Consider the following 22,459-nt stretch of genomic DNA (forward strand, 5'->3'; position numbering starts at 1 on the left):
ATACATTTGCACACATCCAGAGATAAACTCCCCTTCAGAAACCAAATTCCAAGAAATCGAGCCTTGGCAATGCTTGCACACACATGTTATTATTCGCAGAGGTCAACCCTATGAGCCAACCTCAGATCTCCACGCAAGCACACATGAATGCACATACATTTGCACACATCCAGAGATAAACTCACCCCAAAGAATCCAAATTCCAAGAAATCCAGCCGTGGTAATGCTTGCACATACATGTGATTATGCGCAGAGGTCCACTCTACCAGCCAACCTCAGATCTCAGCGCAGGAACACATGAATGCACATACATTTGCACACATCCAGAAATAAACTCCCCAAGAGAAACCAAATTCCAAGATATCCAGCCGTGGCAATGCTTGCACACACATGTGATTATGCGCAGAGGTCCACCCTACCAGCCAACCTCAGATCTACACGCAGGCACACATGAATGCACATACATTTGCACACATCCAGAGATAAACTCAGCCCAACGAATCCAAATTCCAAGAAATCGAGCCGTGGCAATGCTTGCACACACATGTGATTATGCGCAGAGGTCCACCCTATGAGCCAACCTCAGATCTCAACGCAGGAACACATGAATGCACATACATTTGCACACATCCAGAGATAAACTCCCCCTCAGAAACCAAATTCCAAGAAATCGAGCCGTGGCAATGCTTGCACACACATGTGATTATGCGCAGAGGTCCACCCTACCAGCCAACCTCAGATCTCAACGCAGGAACACATGAATGCACATACATTTGCACACATCCAGAGATAAACTCCCCCTCAGAAACCAAATTTCAAGAAATCGAGCCGTGGCAATGCTTGCACACACATGTGATTATGCGCAGAGGTCCACCCTATGAGCCAACCTCAGATCTACACGCAGGCACACATGAATGCACATACATTTGCACACATCCAGAGATAAACTCCCCCTCAGAAACCAAATTCCAAGAAATCGAGCCGTGGCAATGCTTGCACACACATGTGATTATGCGCAGAGGTCCACCCTATGAGCCAACCTCAGATCTCCACGCAGGCACACATGAATGCACATACATTTGCACACATCCAGAGATAAACTCACCCCAACGAATCCAAATTCCAAGAAATCGAGCCGTGGCAATGCTTGCACACACATGTGATTATGCGCAGAGGTCCACCCTACCAGCCAACCTCAGATCTCAACGCAGGAACATATGAATGCACATACATTTGCACACATCCAGAGATAAACTCCCCAACAGAAACCAAATTCCAAGAAATCGAGCCGTGGCAATGCTTGCACACACATGTGATTATGCGCAGAGGTCCACCCTACCAGCCAACCTCAGATCTCCACGCAAGCACACATGAATGCACATACATTTGCACACATCCAGAAATAAACTCCCCCAGAGAAACCAAATTCCAAGATATCCAGCCGTGGCAATGCTTGCACACACATGTGATTATGCGCAGAGGTCCACCCTACCAGCCAACCTCAGGTCTCAACGCAGGAACACATGAATGCACATACATTTGGACACATCCAGAAATAAACTCCCCAAGAGACCAAATTCCAAGAAATCCAGCCGTGGCAATGCTTGCACACACATGTGATTATGCGCAGAGGTCCACCCTACCAGCCAACCTCAGATCTCAACGCAGGAACACATGAATGCACATACATTTGCACACATCCAGAGATAAACTCCCCCTCAGAAACCAAATTTCAAGAAATCGAGCCGTGGCAATGCTTGCACACACATGTGATTATGCGCAGAGGTCCACCCTACCAGCCAACCTCAGATCTCAACGCAGGCACACATGAATGCACATACATTTGCACACATCCAGAGATAAACTCCCCCTCAGAAACCAAATTTCAAGAAATCGAGCCGTGGCAATGCTTGCACACACATGTGATTATGTGCAGAGGTCCACCCTACCAGCCAACCTCAGATCTACACGCAGGCACACATGAATGCACATACATTTGGACACATCCAGAAATAAACTCCCCAAGAGAAACCAAATTCCAAGAAATCCAGCCGTGGCAATGCTTGCACACACATGTGATTATGCGCAGAGGTCCACCCTACCAGCCAACCTAAGAGCTCAACGCAAGAACACATGAATGCACATACATTTGCACACATTCAGAGATAAACTCCCCCTCAGAAACCAAATTCCAAGATATCCAGAAATGGAAATGTTTGCACACACATGTGATTATGCGCAGAGGTCCACCCTACCAGCCCACCTCAGATCTCTACACGCAGGCACACATGAATGCACATACATTTGCACACATCCAGAGATAAACTCCCCCTCAGAAACCAAATTCCAAGAAATCGAGCTGTGGCAATGCTTGCACACACATGTTATTATTCGCAGAGGTCCACCCTACCAGCCAACCTCAGATCTCCACGCAAGCACACATGAATGCACATACATTTGCACACATCCAGAGATAAACTCACACCAAAGAAACCACATTCCAAGAAATCGAGCCGTGGCAATGCTTGCACATACATGTGATTATGCGCAGAGGTCCACCCTACCAGCCAACCTCAGATCTCCACGCAAGCACACATGAATGCACATACATTTGCACACATCCAGAGATAAACTCCCCTTCAGAAACCAAATTCCAAGAAATCGAGCCTTGGCAATGCTTGCACACACATGTTATTATTCGCAGAGGTCAACCCTATGAGCCAACCTCAGATCTCCACGCAAGCACACATGAATGCACATACATTTGCACACATCCAGAGATAAACTCACCCCAAAGAATCCAAATTCCAAGAAATCCAGCCGTGGTAATGCTTGCACATACATGTGATTATGCGCAGAGGTCCACTCTACCAGCCAACCTCAGATCTCAGCGCAGGAACACATGAATGCACATACATTTGCACACATCCAGAAATAAACTCCCCAAGAGAAACCAAATTCCAAGATATCCAGCCGTGGCAATGCTTGCACACACATGTGATTATGCGCAGAGGTCCACCCTACCAGCCAACCTCAGATCTACACGCAGGCACACATGAATGCACATACATTTGCACACATCCAGAGATAAACTCAGCCCAACGAATCCAAATTCCAAGAAATCGAGCCGTGGCAATGCTTGCACACACATGTGATTATGCGCAGAGGTCCACCCTATGAGCCAACCTCAGATCTCAACGCAGGAACACATGAATGCACATACATTTGCACACATCCAGAGATAAACTCCCCCTCAGAAACCAAATTCCAAGAAATCGAGCCGTGGCAATGCTTGCACACACATGTGATTATGCGCAGAGGTCCACCCTACCAGCCAACCTCAGATCTCAACGCAGGAACACATGAATGCACATACATTTGCACACATCCAGAGATAAACTCCCCCTCAGAAACCAAATTTCAAGAAATCGAGCCGTGGCAATGCTTGCACACACATGTGATTATGCGCAGAGGTCCACCCTATGAGCCAACCTCAGATCTCAACGCAGGAACACATGAATGCACATACATTTGCACACATCCAGAGATAAACTCCCCCTCAGAAACCAAATTCCAAGAAATCGAGCCGTGGCAATGCTTGCACACACATGTGATTATGCGCAGAGGTCCACCCTATGAGCCAACCTCAGATCTCCACGCAGGCACACATGAATGCACATACATTTGCACACATCCAGAGATAAACTCACCCCAACGAATCCAAATTCCAAGAAATCGAGCCGTGGCAATGCTTGCACACACATGTGATTATGCGCAGAGGTCCACCCTACCAGCCAACCTCAGATCTCAACGCAGGAACATATGAATGCACATACATTTGCACACATCCAGAGATAAACTCCCCAACAGAAACCAAATTCCAAGAAATCGAGCCGTGGCAATGCTTGCACACACATGTGATTATGCGCAGAGGTCCACCCTACCAGCCAACCTCAGATCTCCACGCAAGCACACATGAATGCACATACATTTGCACACATCCAGAAATAAACTCCCCCAGAGAAACCAAATTCCAAGATATCCAGCCGTGGCAATGCTTGCACACACATGTGATTATGCGCAGAGGTCCACCCTACCAGCCAACCTCAGGTCTCAACGCAGGAACACATGAATGCACATACATTTGGACACATCCAGAAATAAACTCCCCAAGAGACCAAATTCCAAGAAATCGAGCCGTGGCAATGCTTGCACACACATGTGATTATGCGCAGAGGTCCACCCTACCAGCCAACCTCAGATCTCAACGCAGGAACACATGAATGCACATACATTTGCACACATCCAGAGATAAACTCACCCCAAAGAAACCAAATTCCAAGAAATCCAGCCGTGGCAATGTTTGCACACACATGTGATTATGCGCAGAGGTCCACCCTACCAGCCAACCTCAGATCTCAACGCAGGCACACATGAATGCACATACATTTGCACACATCCAGAGATAAACTCCCCCTCAGAAACCAAATTCCAAGAAATCGAGCCGTGGCAATGTTTGCACACACATGTGATTATGCGCAGAGGTCCACCCTACCAGCCCACCTCAGATCTCCACGCAAGCACACATGAATGCACATACATTTGCACACATCCAGAAATAAACTCCCCCAGAGAAACCAAATTCCAAGATATCCAGCCGTGGCAATGCTTGCACACACATGTGATTATGCGCAGAGGTCCACCCTACCAGCCAACCTCAGATCTCAACGCAGGCACACATGAATGCACATACATTTGCACACATCCAGAGATAAACTCCCCCTCAGAAACCAAATTTCAAGAAATCGAGCCGTGGCAATGCTTGCACACACATGTGATTATGTGCAGAGGTCCACCCTACCAGCCAACCTCAGATCTACACGCAGGCACACATGAATGCACATACATTTGGACACATCCAGAAATAAACTCCCCAAGAGAAACCAAATTCCAAGAAATCCAGCCGTGGCAATGCTTGCACACACATGTGATTATGCGCAGAGGTCCACCCTACCAGCCAACCTAAGAGCTCAACGCAAGAACACATGAATGCACATACATTTGCACACATTCAGAGATAAACTCCCCCTCAGAAACCAAATTCCAAGATATCCAGAAATGGAAATGTTTGCACACACATGTGATTATGCGCAGAGGTCCACCCTACCAGCCCACCTCAGATTTCTACACGCAGGCACACATGAATGCACATACATTTGCACACATCCAGAGATAAACTCCCCCTCAGAAACCAAATTCCAAGAAATCGAGCTGTGGCAATGCTTGCACACACATGTTATTATTCGCAGAGGTCCACCCTACCAGCCAACCTCAGATCTCCACGCAAGCACACATGAATGCACATACATTTGCACACATCCAGAGATAAACTCACACCAAAGAAACCACATTCCAAGAAATCGAGCCGTGGTAATGCTTGCACATACATGTGATTATGCGCAGAGGTCCACCCTACCAGCCAACCTCAGATCTACACGCAGGCACACATGAATGCACATATATTTGCACACATCCAGAGATAAACTCCCCCTCAGAAACCAAATTCCAAGAAATCGAGCCGTGGCAATGCTTGCACACACATGTGATTATGCGCAGAGGTCCACCCTACCAGCCAACCTCAGATCTCCACGCAAGCACACATGAATGCACATACATTTGCACACATCCAGAGATAAACTCCCCTTCAGAAACCAAATTCCAAGAAATCGAGCCTTGGCAATGCTTGCACACACATGTTATTATTCGCAGAGGTCAACCCTATGAGCCAACCTCAGATCTCCACGCAAGCACACATGAATGCACATACATTTGCACACATCCAGAGATAAACTCACCCCAAAGAATCCAAATTCCAAGAAATCGAGCCGTGGTAATGTTTGCACATACATGTGATTATGCGCAGAGGTCCACTCTACCAGCCAACCTCAGATCTCAGCGCAGGAACACATGAATGCACATACATTTGCACACATCCAGAAATAAACTCCCCAAGAGAAACCAAATTCCAAGATATCCAGCCGTGGCAATGCTTGCACACACATGTGATTATGCGCAGAGGTCCACCCTACCAGCCAACCTCAGATCTACACGCAGGCACACATGAATGCACATACATTTGCACACATCCAGAGATAAACTCAGCCCAACGAATCCAAATTCCAAGAAATCGAGCCGTGGCAATGCTTGCACACACATGTGATTATGCGCAGAGGTCCACCCTATGAGCCAACCTCAGATCTCAACGCAGGAACACATGAATGCACATACATTTGCACACATCCAGAGATAAACTCCCCCTCAGAAACCAAATTTCAAGAAATCGAGCCGTGGCAATGCTTGCACACACATGTGATTATGCGCAGAGGTCCACCCTACCAGCCAACCTCAGATCTCAACGCAGGCACACATGAATGCACATACATTTGCACACATCCAGAGATAAACTCCCCCTCAGAAACCAAATTTCAAGAAATCGAGCCGTGGCAATGCTTGCACACACATGTGATTATGTGCAGAGGTCCACCCTACCAGCCAACCTCAGATCTACACGCAGGCACACATGAATGCACATACATTTGGACACATCCAGAAATAAACTCCCCAAGAGAAACCAAATTCCAAGAAATCCAGCCGTGGCAATGCTTGCACACACATGTGATTATGCGCAGAGGTCCACCCTACCAGCCAACCTAAGAGCTCAACGCAAGAACACATGAATGCACATACATTTGCACACATTCAGAGATAAACTCCCCCTCAGAAACCAAATTCCAAGATATCCAGAAATGGAAATGTTTGCACACACATGTGATTATGCGCAGAGGTCCACCCTACCAGCCCACCTCAGATCTCTACACGCAGGCACACATGAATGCACATACATTTGCACACATCCAGAGATAAACTCCCCCTCAGAAACCAAATTCCAAGAAATCGAGCTGTGGCAATGCTTGCACACACATGTTATTATTCGCAGAGGTCCACCCTACCAGCCAACCTCAGATCTCCACGCAAGCACACATGAATGCACATACATTTGCACACATCCAGAGATAAACTCACACCAAAGAAACCACATTCCAAGAAATCGAGCCGTGGCAATGCTTGCACATACATGTGATTATGCGCAGAGGTCCACCCTACCAGCCAACCTCAGATCTCCACGCAAGCACACATGAATGCACATACATTTGCACACATCCAGAGATAAACTCCCCTTCAGAAACCAAATTCCAAGAAATCGAGCCTTGGCAATGCTTGCACACACATGTTATTATTCGCAGAGGTCAACCCTATGAGCCAACCTCAGATCTCCACGCAAGCACACATGAATGCACATACATTTGCACACATCCAGAGATAAACTCACCCCAAAGAATCCAAATTCCAAGAAATCGAGCCGTGGTAATGTTTGCACATACATGTGATTATGCGCAGAGGTCCACCCTACCAGCCAACCTCAGATCTCAGCGCAGGAACACATGAATGCACATACATTTGCACACATCCAGAAATAAACTCCCCAAGAGAAACCAAATTCCAAGATATCCAGCCGTGGCAATGCTTGCACACACATGTGATTATGCGCAGAGGTCCACCCTACCAGCCAACCTCAGATCTACACGCAGGCACACATGAATGCACATACATTTGCACACATCCAGAGATAAACTCAGCCCAACGAATCCAAATTCCAAGAAATCGAGCCGTGGCAATGCTTGCACACACATGTGATTATGCGCAGAGGTCCACCCTATGAGCCAACCTCAGATCTCAACGCAGGAACACATGAATGCACATACATTTGCACACATCCAGAGATAAACTCCCCCTCAGAAACCAAATTTCAAGAAATCGAGCCGTGGCAATGCTTGCACACACATGTGATTATGCGCAGAGGTCCACCCTACCAGCCAACCTCAGATCTACACGCAGGAACACATGAATGCACATACATTTGCACACATCCAGAGATAAACTCCCCCTCAGAAACCAAATTTCAAGAAATCGAGCCGTGGCAATGCTTGCACACACATGTGATTATGCGCAGAGGTCCACCCTATGAGCCAACCTCAGATCTCAACGCAGGAACACATGAATGCACATACATTTGCACACATTCAGAGATAAACTCCCCAAGAGAAACCAAATTCCAAGAAATCGAGCCGTGGCAATGCTTGCACACACATGTGATTATGCGCAGAGGTCCACCCTACCAGCCAACCTAAGAGCTCAACGCAAGAACACATGAATGCACATACATTTGCACACATTCAGAGATAAACTCCCCCTCAGAAACCAAATTCCAAGATATCCAGAAATGGAAATGTTTGCACACACATGTGATTATGCGCAGAGGTCCACCCTACCAGCCCACCTCAGATCTCTACACGCAGGCACACATGAATGCACATACATTTGCACACATCCAGAGATAAACTCCCCCTCAGAAACCAAATTCCAAGAAATCGAGCCGTGGCAATGCTTGCACATACATGTGATTATGCGCAGAGGTCCACCCTACCAGCCAACCTCAGATCTACACGCAGGCACACATGAATGCACATATATTTGCACACATCCAGAGATAAACTCCCCCTCAGAAACCAAATTCCAAGAAATCGAGCCGTGGCAATGCTTGCACACACATGTGATTATGCGCAGAGGTCCACCCTACCAGCCAACCTCAGATCTCCACGCAAGCACACATGAATGCACATACATTTGCACACATCCAGAGATAAACTCCCCTTCAGAAACCAAATTCCAAGAAATCGAGCCTTGGCAATGCTTGCACACACATGTTATTATTCGCAGAGGTCAACCCTATGAGCCAACCTCAGATCTCCACGCAAGCACACATGAATGCACATACATTTGCACACATCCAGAGATAAACTCACCCCAAAGAATCCAAATTCCAAGAAATCCAGCCGTGGTAATGCTTGCACATACATGTGATTATGCGCAGAGGTCCACTCTACCAGCCAACCTCAGATCTCAGCGCAGGAACACATGAATGCACATACATTTGCACACATCCAGAAATAAACTCCCCAAGAGAAACCAAATTCCAAGATATCCAGCCGTGGCAATGCTTGCACACACATGTGATTATGCGCAGAGGTCCACCCTACCAGCCAACCTCAGATCTACACGCAGGCACACATGAATGCACATACATTTGCACACATCCAGAGATAAACTCAGCCCAACGAATCCAAATTCCAAGAAATCGAGCCGTGGCAATGCTTGCACACACATGTGATTATGCGCAGAGGTCCACCCTATGAGCCAACCTCAGATCTCAACGCAGGAACACATGAATGCACATACATTTGCACACATCCAGAGATAAACTCCCCCTCAGAAACCAAATTCCAAGAAATCGAGCCGTGGCAATGCTTGCACACACATGTGATTATGCGCAGAGGTCCACCCTACCAGCCAACCTCAGATCTCAACGCAGGAACACATGAATGCACATACATTTGCACACATCCAGAGATAAACTCCCCCTCAGAAACCAAATTTCAAGAAATCGAGCCGTGGCAATGCTTGCACACACATGTGATTATGCGCAGAGGTCCACCCTATGAGCCAACCTCAGATCTACACGCAGGCACACATGAATGCACATACATTTGCACACATCCAGAGATAAACTCCCCCTCAGAAACCAAATTCCAAGAAATCGAGCCGTGGCAATGCTTGCACACACATGTGATTATGCGCAGAGGTCCACCCTATGAGCCAACCTCAGATCTCCACGCAGGCACACATGAATGCACATACATTTGCACACATCCAGAGATAAACTCACCCCAACGAATCCAAATTCCAAGAAATCGAGCCGTGGCAATGCTTGCACACACATGTGATTATGCGCAGAGGTCCACCCTACCAGCCAACCTCAGATCTCAACGCAGGAACATATGAATGCACATACATTTGCACACATCCAGAGATAAACTCCCCAACAGAAACCAAATTCCAAGAAATCGAGCCGTGGCAATGCTTGCACACACATGTGATTATGCGCAGAGGTCCACCCTACCAGCCAACCTCAGATCTCCACGCAAGCACACATGAATGCACATACATTTGCACACATCCAGAAATAAACTCCCCCAGAGAAACCAAATTCCAAGATATCCAGCCGTGGCAATGCTTGCACACACATGTGATTATGCGCAGAGGTCCACCCTACCAGCCAACCTCAGGTCTCAACGCAGGAACACATGAATGCACATACATTTGGACACATCCAGAAATAAACTCCCCAAGAGACCAAATTCCAAGAAATCCAGCCGTGGCAATGCTTGCACACACATGTGATTATGCGCAGAGGTCCACCCTACCAGCCAACCTAAGAGCTCAACGCAAGAACACATGAATGCACATACATTTGCACACATTCAGAGATAAACTCCCCCTCAGAAACCAAATTCCAAGATATCCAGAAATGGAAATGTTTGCACACACATGTGATTATGCGCAGAGGTCCACCCTACCAGCCCACCTCAGATCTCTACACGCAGGCACACATGAATGCACATACATTTGCACACATCCAGAGATAAACTCCCCCTCAGAAACCAAATTCCAAGAAATCGAGCTGTGGCAATGCTTGCACACACATGTTATTATTCGCAGAGGTCCACCCTACCAGCCAACCTCAGATCTCCACGCAAGCACACATGAATGCACATACATTTGCACACATCCAGAGATAAACTCACACCAAAGAAACCACATTCCAAGAAATCGAGCCGTGGCAATGCTTGCACATACATGTGATTATGCGCAGAGGTCCACCCTACCAGCCAACCTCAGATCTCCACGCAAGCACACATGAATGCACATACATTTGCACACATCCAGAGATAAACTCCCCTTCAGAAACCAAATTCCAAGAAATCGAGCCTTGGCAATGCTTGCACACACATGTTATTATTCGCAGAGGTCAACCCTATGAGCCAACCTCAGATCTCCACGCAAGCACACATGAATGCACATACATTTGCACACATCCAGAGATAAACTCACCCCAAAGAATCCAAATTCCAAGAAATCGAGCCGTGGTAATGTTTGCACATACATGTGATTATGCGCAGAGGTCCACTCTACCAGCCAACCTCAGATCTCAGCGCAGGAACACATGAATGCACATACATTTGCACACATCCAGAAATAAACTCCCCAAGAGAAACCAAATTCCAAGATATCCAGCCGTGGCAATGCTTGCACACACATGTGATTATGCGCAGAGGTCCACCCTACCAGCCAACCTCAGATCTACACGCAGGCACACATGAATGCACATACATTTGCACACATCCAGAGATAAACTCAGCCCAACGAATCCAAATTCCAAGAAATCGAGCCGTGGCAATGCTTGCACACACATGTGATTATGCGCAGAGGTCCACCCTATGAGCCAACCTCAGATCTCAACGCAGGAACACATGAATGCACATACATTTGCACACATCCAGAGATAAACTCCCCCTCAGAAACCAAATTTCAAGAAATCGAGCCGTGGCAATGCTTGCACACACATGTGATTATGCGCAGAGGTCCACCCTACCAGCCAACCTCAGATCTACACGCAGGAACACATGAATGCACATACATTTGCACACATCCAGAGATAAACTCCCCCTCAGAAACCAAATTTCAAGAAATCGAGCCGTGGCAATGCTTGCACACACATGTGATTATGCGCAGAGGTCCACCCTATGAGCCAACCTCAGATCTCAACGCAGGAACACATGAATGCACATACATTTGCACACATTCAGAGATAAACTCCCCAAGAGAAACCAAATTCCAAGAAATCGAGCCGTGGCAATGCTTGCACACACATGTGATTATGCGCAGAGGTCCACCCTACCAGCCAACCTAAGAGCTCAACGCAAGAACACATGAATGCACATACATTTGCACACATTCAGAGATAAACTCCCCCTCAGAAACCAAATTCCAAGATATCCAGAAATGGAAATGTTTGCACACACATGTGATTATGCGCAGAGGTCCACCCTACCAGCCCACCTCAGATCTCTACACGCAGGCACACATGAATGCACATACATTTGCACACATCCAGAGATAAACTCCCCCTCAGAAACCAAATTCCAAGAAATCGAGCCTTGGCAATGCTTGCACATACATGTGATTATGCGCAGAGGTCCACCCTACCAGCCAACCTCAGATCTACACGCAGGCACACATGAATGCACATATATTTGCACACATCCAGAGATAAACTCCCCCTCAGAAACCAAATTCCAAGAAATCGAGCCGTGGCAATGCTTGCACACACATGTGATTATGCGCAGAGGTCCACCCTACCAGCCAACCTCAGATCTCCACGCAAGCACACATGAATGCACATACATTTGCACACATCCAGAGATAAACTCCCCTTCAGAAACCAAATTCCAAGAAATCGAGCCTTGGCAATGCTTGCACACACATGTTATTATTCGCAGAGGTCAACCCTATGAGCCAACCTCAGATCTCCACGCAAGCACACATGAATGCACATACATTTGCACACATCCAGAGATAAACTCACCCCAAAGAATCCAAATTCCAAGAAATCCAGCCGTGGTAATGCTTGCACATACATGTGATTATGCGCAGAGGTCCACTCTACCAGCCAACCTCAGATCTCAGCGCAGGAACACATGAATGCACATACATTTGCACACATCCAGAAATAAACTCCCCAAGAGAAACCAAATTCCAAGATATCCAGCCGTGGCAATGCTTGCACACACATGTGATTATGCGCAGAGGTCCACCCTACCAGCCAACCTCAGATCTACACGCAGGCACACATGAATGCACATACATTTGCACACATCCAGAGATAAACTCAGCCCAACGAATCCAAATTCCAAGAAATCGAGCCGTGGCAATGCTTGCACACACATGTGATTATGCGCAGAGGTCCACCCTATGAGCCAACCTCAGATCTCAACGCAGGAACACATGAATGCACATACATTTGCACACATCCAGAGATAAACTCCCCCTCAGAAACCAAATTCCAAGAAATCGAGCCGTGGCAATGCTTGCACACACATGTGATTATGCGCAGAGGTCCACCCTACCAGCCAACCTCAGATCTCAACGCAGGAACACATGAATGCACATACATTTGCACACATCCAGAGATAAACTCCCCCTCAGAAACCAAATTTCAAGAAATCGAGCCGTGGCAATGCTTGCACACACATGTGATTATGCGCAGAGGTCCACCCTATGAGCCAACCTCAGATCTACACGCAGGCACACATGAATGCACATACATTTGCACACATCCAGAGATAAACTCCCCCTCAGAAACCAAATTCCAAGAAATCGAGCCGTGGCAATGCTTGCACACACATGTGATTATGCGCAGAGGTCCACCCTATGAGCCAACCTCAGATCTCCACGCAGGCACACATGAATGCACATACATTTGCACACATCCAGAGATAAACTCACCCCAACGAATCCAAATTCCAAGAAATCGAGCCGTGGCAATGCTTGCACACACATGTGATTATGCGCAGAGGTCCACCCTACCAGCCAACCTCAGATCTCAACGCAGGAACATATGAATGCACATACATTTGCACACATCCAGAGATAAACTCCCCAACAGAAACCAAATTCCAAGAAATCGAGCCGTGGCAATGCTTGCACACACATGTGATTATGCGCAGAGGTCCACCCTACCAGCCAACCTCAGATCTCCACGCAAGCACACATGAATGCACATACATTTGCACACATCCAGAAATAAACTCCCCCAGAGAAACCAAATTCCAAGATATCCAGCCGTGGCAATGCTTGCACACACATGTGATTATGCGCAGAGGTCCACCCTACCAGCCAACCTCAGGTCTCAACGCAGGAACACATGAATGCACATACATTTGGACACATCCAGAAATAAACTCCCCAAGAGACCAAATTCCAAGAAATCCAGCCGTGGCAATGCTTGCACACACATGTGATTATGCGCAGAGGTCCACCCTACCAGCCAACCTCAGATCTCAACGCAGGAACACATGAATGCACATACATTTGCACACATCCAGAGATAAACTCACCCCAAAGAAACCAAATTCCAAGAAATCCAGCCGTGGCAATGTTTGCACACACATGTGATTATGCGCAGAGGTCCACCCTACCAGCCAACCTCAGATCTCAACGCAGGCACACATGAATGCACATACATTTGCACACATCCAGAGATAAACTCCCCCTCAGAAACCAAATTCCAAGAAATCGAGCCGTGGCAATGTTTGCACACACATGTGATTATGCGCAGAGGTCCACCCTACCAGCCCACCTCAGATCTCCACGCAAGCACACATGAATGCACATACATTTGCACACATCCAGAGATAAACTCAGCCCAACGAATCCAAATTCCAAGAAATCGAGCCGTGGCAATGCTTGCACACACATGTGATTATGCGCAGAGGTCCACCCTATGAGCCAACCTCAGATCTCAACGCAGGAACACATGAATGCACATACATTTGCACACATCCAGAGATAAACTCCCCCTCAGAAACCAAATTCCAAGAAATCGAGCCGTGGCAATGCTTGCACACACATGTGATTATGCGCAGAGGTCCACCCTACCAGCCAACCTCAGATCTCAACGCAGGAACACATGAATGCACATACATTTGCACACATCCAGAGATAAACTCCCCCTCAGAAACCAAATTTCAAGAAATCGAGCCGTGGCAATGCTTGCACACACATGTGATTATGCGCAGAGGTCCACCCTATGAGCCAACCTCAGATCTACACGCAGGCACACATGAATGCACATACATTTGCACACATCCAGAGATAAACTCCCCCTCAGAAACCAAATTCCAAGAAATCGAGCCGTGGCAATGCTTGCACACACATGTGATTATGCGCAGAGGTCCACCCTATGAGCCAACCTCAGATCTCCACGCAGGCACACATGAATGCACATACATTTGCACACATCCAGAGATAAACTCACCCCAACGAATCCAAATTCCAAGAAATCGAGCCGTGGCAATGCTTGCACACACATGTGATTATGCGCAGAGGTCCACCCTACCAGCCAACCTCAGATCTCAACGCAGGAACATATGAATGCACATACATTTGCACACATCCAGAGATAAACTCCCCAACAGAAACCAAATTCCAAGAAATCGAGCCGTGGCAATGCTTGCACACACATGTGATTATGCGCAGAGGTCCACCCTACCAGCCAACCTCAGATCTCCACGCAAGCACACATGAATGCACATACATTTGCACACATCCAGAAATAAACTCCCCCAGAGAAACCAAATTCCAAGATATCCAGCCGTGGCAATGCTTGCACACACATGTGATTATGCGCAGAGGTCCACCCTACCAGCCAACCTCAGGTCTCAACGCAGGAACACATGAATGCACATACATTTGGACACATCCAGAAATAAACTCCCCAAGAGACCAAATTCCAAGAAATCCAGCCGTGGCAATGCTTGCACACACATGTGATTATGCGCAGAGGTCCACCCTACCAGCCAACCTCAGATCTCAACGCAGGAACACATGAATGCACATACATTTGCACACATCCAGAGATAAACTCACCCCAAAGAAACCAAATTCCAAGAAATCCAGCCGTGGCAATGTTTGCACACACATGTGATTATGCGCAGAGGTCCACCCTACCAGCCAACCTCAGATCTCAACGCAGGCACACATGAATGCACATACATTTGCACACATCCAGAGATAAACTCCCCCTCAGAAACCAAATTCCAAGAAATCGAGCCGTGGCAATGTTTGCACACACATGTGATTATGCGCAGAGGTCCACCCTACCAGCCCACCTCAGATCTCCACGCAAGCACACATGAATGCACATACATTTGCACACATCCAGAGATAAACTCAGCCCAACGAATCCAAATTCCAAGAAATCGAGCCGTGGCAATGCTTGCACACACATGTGATTATGCGCAGAGGTCCACCCTATGAGCCAACCTCAGATCTCAACGCAGGAACACATGAATGCACATACATTTGCACACATCCAGAGATAAACTCCCCCTCAGAAACCAAATTTCAAGAAATCGAGCCGTGGCAATGCTTGCACACACATGTGATTATGCGCAGAGGTCCACCCTACCAGCCAACCTCAGATCTCAACGCAGGCACACATGAATGCACATACATTTGCACACATCCAGAGATAAACTCCCCCTCAGAAACCAAATTTCAAGAAATCGAGCCGTGGCAATGCTTGCACACACATGTGATTATGTGCAGAGGTCCACCCTACCAGCCAACCTCAGATCTACACGCAGGCACACATGAATGCACATACATTTGGACACATCCAGAAATAAACTCCCCAAGAGAAACCAAATTCCAAGAAATCCAGCCGTGGCAATGCTTGCACACACATGTGATTATGCGCAGAGGTCCACCCTACCAGCCAACCTAAGAGCTCAACGCAAGAACACATGAATGCACATACATTTGCACACATTCAGAGATAAACTCCCCCTCAGAAACCAAATTCCAAGATATCCAGAAATGGAAATGTTTGCACACACATGTGATTATGCGCAGAGGTCCACCCTACCAGCCCACCTCAGATCTCTACACGCAGGCACACATGAATGCACATACATTTGCACACATCCAGAGATAAACTCCCCCTCAGAAACCAAATTCCAAGAAATCGAGCTGTGGCAATGCTTGCACACACATGTTATTATTCGCAGAGGTCCACCCTACCAGCCAACCTCAGATCTCCACGCAAGCACACATGAATGCACATACATTTGCACACATCCAGAGATAAACTCACACCAAAGAAACCACATTCCAAGAAATCGAGCCGTGGCAATGCTTGCACATACATGTGATTATGCGCAGAGGTCCACCCTACCAGCCAACCTCAGATCTCCACGCAAGCACACATGAATGCACATACATTTGCACACATCCAGAGATAAACTCCCCTTCAGAAACCAAATTCCAAGAAATCGAGCCTTGGCAATGCTTGCACACACATGTTATTATTCGCAGAGGTCAACCCTATGAGCCAACCTCAGATCTCCACGCAAGCACACATGAATGCACATACATTTGCACACATCCAGAGATAAACTCACCCCAAAGAATCCAAATTCCAAGAAATCCAGCCGTGGTAATGCTTGCACATACATGTGATTATGCGCAGAGGTCCACTCTACCAGCCAACCTCAGATCTCAGCGCAGGAACACATGAATGCACATACATTTGCACACATCCAGAAATAAACTCCCCAAGAGAAACCAAATTCCAAGATATCCAGCCGTGGCAATGCTTGCACACACATGTGATTATGCGCAGAGGTCCACCCTACCAGCCAACCTCAGATCTACACGCAGGCACACATGAATGCACATACATTTGCACACATCCAGAGATAAACTCAGCCCAACGAATCCAAATTCCAAGAAATCGAGCCGTGGCAATGCTTGCACACACATGTGATTATGCGCAGAGGTCCACCCTATGAGCCAACCTCAGATCTCAACGCAGGAACACATGAATGCACATACATTTGCACACATCCAGAGATAAACTCCCCCTCAGAAACCAAATTCCAAGAAATCGAGCCGTGGCAATGCTTGCACACACATGTGATTATGCGCAGAGGTCCACCCTACCAGCCAACCTCAGATCTCAACGCAGGAACACATGAATGCACATACATTTGCACACATCCAGAGATAAACTCCCCCTCAGAAACCAAATTTCAAGAAATCGAGCCGTGGCAATGCTTGCACACACATGTGATTATGCGCAGAGGTCCACCCTATGAGCCAACCTCAGATCTCAACGCAGGAACACATGAATGCACATACATTTGCACACATCCAGAGATAAACTCCCCCTCAGAAACCAAATTCCAAGAAATCGAGCCGTGGCAATGCTTGCACACACATGTGATTATGCGCAGAGGTCCACCCTATGAGCCAACCTCAGATCTCCACGCAGGCACACATGAATGCACATACATTTGCACACATCCAGAGATAAACTCACCCCAACGAATCCAAATTCCAAGAAATCGAGCCGTGGCAATGCTTGCACACACATGTGATTATGCGCAGAGGTCCACCCTACCAGCCAACCTCAGATCTCAACGCAGGAACATATGAATGCACATACATTTGCACACATCCAGAGATAAACTCCCCAACAGAAACCAAATTCCAAGAAATCGAGCCGTGGCAATGCTTGCACACACATGTGATTATGCGCAGAGGTCCACCCTACCAGCCAACCTCAGATCTCAGCGCAGGAACACATGAATGCACATACATTTGCACACATCCAGAAATAAACTCCCCAAGAGAAACCAAATTCCAAGATATCCAGCCGTGGCAATGCTTGCACACACATGTGATTATGCGCAGAGGTCCACCCTACCAGCCAACCTCAGATCTCCACGCAAGCACACATGAATGCACATACATTTGCACACATCCAGAAATAAACTCCCCCAGAGAAACCAAATTCCAAGATATCCAGCCGTGGCAATGCTTGCACACACATGTGATTATGCGCAGAGGTCCACCCTACCAGCCAACCTCAGGTCTCAACGCAGGAACACATGAATGCACATACATTTGGACACATCCAGAAATAAACTCCCCAAGAGACCAAATTCCAAGAAATCGAGCCGTGGCAATGCTTGCACACACATGTGATTATGCGCAGAGGTCCACCCTACCAGCCAACCTCAGATCTCAACGCAGGAACACATGAATGCACATACATTTGCACACATCCAGAGATAAACTCACCCCAAAGAAACCAAATTCCAAGAAATCCAGCCGTGGCAATGTTTGCACACACATGTGATTATGCGCAGAGGTCCACCCTACCAGCCAACCTCAGATCTCAACGCAGGCACACATGAATGCACATACATTTGCACACATCCAGAGATAAACTCCCCCTCAGAAACCAAATTCCAAGAAATCGAGCCGTGGCAATGTTTGCACACACATGTGATTATGCGCAGAGGTCCACCCTACCAGCCCACCTCAGATCTCCACGCAAGCACACATGAATGCACATACATTTGCACACATCCAGAAATAAACTCCCCCAGAGAAACCAAATTCCAAGATATCCAGCCGTGGCAATGCTTGCACACACATGTGATTATGCGCAGAGGTCCACCCTACCAGCCAACCTCAGATCTCAACGCAGGCACACATGAATGCACATACATTTGCACACATCCAGAGATAAACTCCCCCTCAGAAACCAAATTTCAAGAAATCGAGCCGTGGCAATGCTTGCACACACATGTGATTATGTGCAGAGGTCCACCCTACCAGCCAACCTCAGATCTACACGCAGGCACACATGAATGCACATACATTTGGACACATCCAGAAATAAACTCCCCAAGAGAAACCAAATTCCAAGAAATCCAGCCGTGGCAATGCTTGCACACACATGTGATTATGCGCAGAGGTCCACCCTACCAGCCAACCTAAGAGCTCAACGCAAGAACACATGAATGCACATACATTTGCACACATTCAGAGATAAACTCCCCCTCAGAAACCAAATTCCAAGATATCCAGAAATGGAAATGTTTGCACACACATGTGATTATGCGCAGAGGTCCACCCTACCAGCCCACCTCAGATTTCTACACGCAGGCACACATGAATGCACATACATTTGCACACATCCAGAGATAAACTCCCCCTCAGAAACCAAATTCCAAGAAATCGAGCTGTGGCAATGCTTGCACACACATGTTATTATTCGCAGAGGTCCACCCTACCAGCCAACCTCAGATCTCCACGCAAGCACACATGAATGCACATACATTTGCACACATCCAGAGATAAACTCACACCAAAGAAACCACATTCCAAGAAATCGAGCCGTGGTAATGCTTGCACATACATGTGATTATGCGCAGAGGTCCACCCTACCAGCCAACCTCAGATCTACACGCAGGCACACATGAATGCACATATATTTGCACACATCCAGAGATAAACTCCCCCTCAGAAACCAAATTCCAAGAAATCGAGCCGTGGCAATGCTTGCACACACATGTGATTATGCGCAGAGGTCCACCCTACCAGCCAACCTCAGATCTCCACGCAAGCACACATGAATGCACATACATTTGCACACATCCAGAGATAAACTCCCCTTCAGAAACCAAATTCCAAGAAATCGAGCCTTGGCAATGCTTGCACACACATGTTATTATTCGCAGAGGTCAACCCTATGAGCCAACCTCAGATCTCCACGCAAGCACACATGAATGCACATACATTTGCACACATCCAGAGATAAACTCACCCCAAAGAATCCAAATTCCAAGAAATCGAGCCGTGGTAATGTTTGCACATACATGTGATTATGCGCAGAGGTCCACTCTACCAGCCAACCTCAGATCTCAGCGCAGGAACACATGAATGCACATACATTTGCACACATCCAGAAAGAAACTCCCCAAGAGAAACCAAATTCCAAGATATCCAGCCGTGGCAATGCTTGCACACACATGTGATTATGCGCAGAGGTCCACCCTACCAGCCAACCTCAGATCTACACGCAGGCACACATGAATGCACATACATTTGCACACATCCAGAGATAAACTCAGCCCAACGAATCCAAATTCCAAGAAATCGAGCCGTGGCAATGCTTGCACACACATGTGATTATGCGCAGAGGTCCACCCTATGAGCCAACCTCAGATCTCAACGCAGGAACACATGAATGCACATACATTTGCACACATCCAGAGATAAACTCCCCCTCAGAAACCAAATTTCAAGAAATCGAGCCGTGGCAATGCTTGCACACACATGTGATTATGCGCAGAGGTCCACCCTACCAGCCAACCTCAGATCTCAACGCAGGCACACATGAATGCACATACATTTGCACACATCCAGAGATAAACTCCCCCTCAGAAACCAAATTTCAAGAAATCGAGCCGTGGCAATGCTTGCACACACATGTGATTATGTGCAGAGGTCCACCCTACCAGCCAACCTCAGATCTACACGCAGGCACACATGAATGCACATACATTTGGACACATCCAGAAATAAACTCCCCAAGAGAAACCAAATTCCAAGAAATCCAGCCGTGGCAATGCTTGCACACACATGTGATTATGCGCAGAGGTCCACCCTACCAGCCAACCTAAGAGCTCAACGCAAGAACACATGAATGCACATACATTTGCACACATTCAGAGATAAACTCCCCCTCAGAAACCAAATTCCAAGATATCCAGAAATGGAAATGTTTGCACACACATGTGATTATGCGCAGAGGTCCACCCTACCAGCCCACCTCAGATCTCTACACGCAGGCACACATGAATGCACATACATTTGCACACATCCAGAGATAAACTCCCCCTCAGAAACCAAATTCCAAGAAATCGAGCTGTGGCAATGCTTGCACACACATGTTATTATTCGCAGAGGTCCACCCTACCAGCCAACCTCAGATCTCCACGCAAGCACACATGAATGCACATACATTTGCACACATCCAGAGATAAACTCACACCAAAGAAACCACATTCCAAGAAATCGAGCCGTGGCAATGCTTGCACATACATGTGATTATGCGCAGAGGTCCACCCTACCAGCCAACCTCAGATCTCCACGCAAGCACACATGAATGCACATACATTTGCACACATCCAGAGATAAACTCCCCTTCAGAAACCAAATTCCAAGAAATCGAGCCTTGGCAATGCTTGCACACACATGTTATTATTCGCAGAGGTCAACCCTATGAGCCAACCTCAGATCTCCACGCAAGCACACATGAATGCACATACATTTGCACACATCCAGAGATAAACTCACCCCAAAGAATCCAAATTCCAAGAAATCGAGCCGTGGTAATGTTTGCACATACATGTGATTATGCGCAGAGGTCCACTCTACCAGCCAACCTCAGATCTCAGCGCAGGAACACATGAATGCACATACATTTGCACACATCCAGAAATAAACTCCCCAAGAGAAACCAAATTCCAAGATATCCAGCCGTGGCAATGCTTGCACACACATGTGATTATGCGCAGAGGTCCACCCTACCAGCCAACCTCAGATCTACACGCAGGCACACATGAATGCACATACATTTGCACACATCCAGAGATAAACTCAGCCCAACGAATCCAAATTCCAAGAAATCGAGCCGTGGCAATGCTTGCACACACATGTGATTATGCGCAGAGGTCCACCCTATGAGCCAACCTCAGATCTCAACGCAGGAACACATGAATGCACATACATTTGCACACATCCAGAGATAAACTCCCCCTCAGAAACCAAATTTCAAGAAATCGAGCCGTGGCAATGCTTG

The sequence above is a fragment of the Rhamphochromis sp. 'chilingali' genome (genome assembly GCF_963969265.1).
Source record: "Rhamphochromis sp. 'chilingali' genome assembly, chromosome: 11".
NCBI classification, from domain to species: domain Eukaryota; kingdom Metazoa; phylum Chordata; class Actinopteri; order Cichliformes; family Cichlidae; genus Rhamphochromis; species Rhamphochromis sp. 'chilingali'.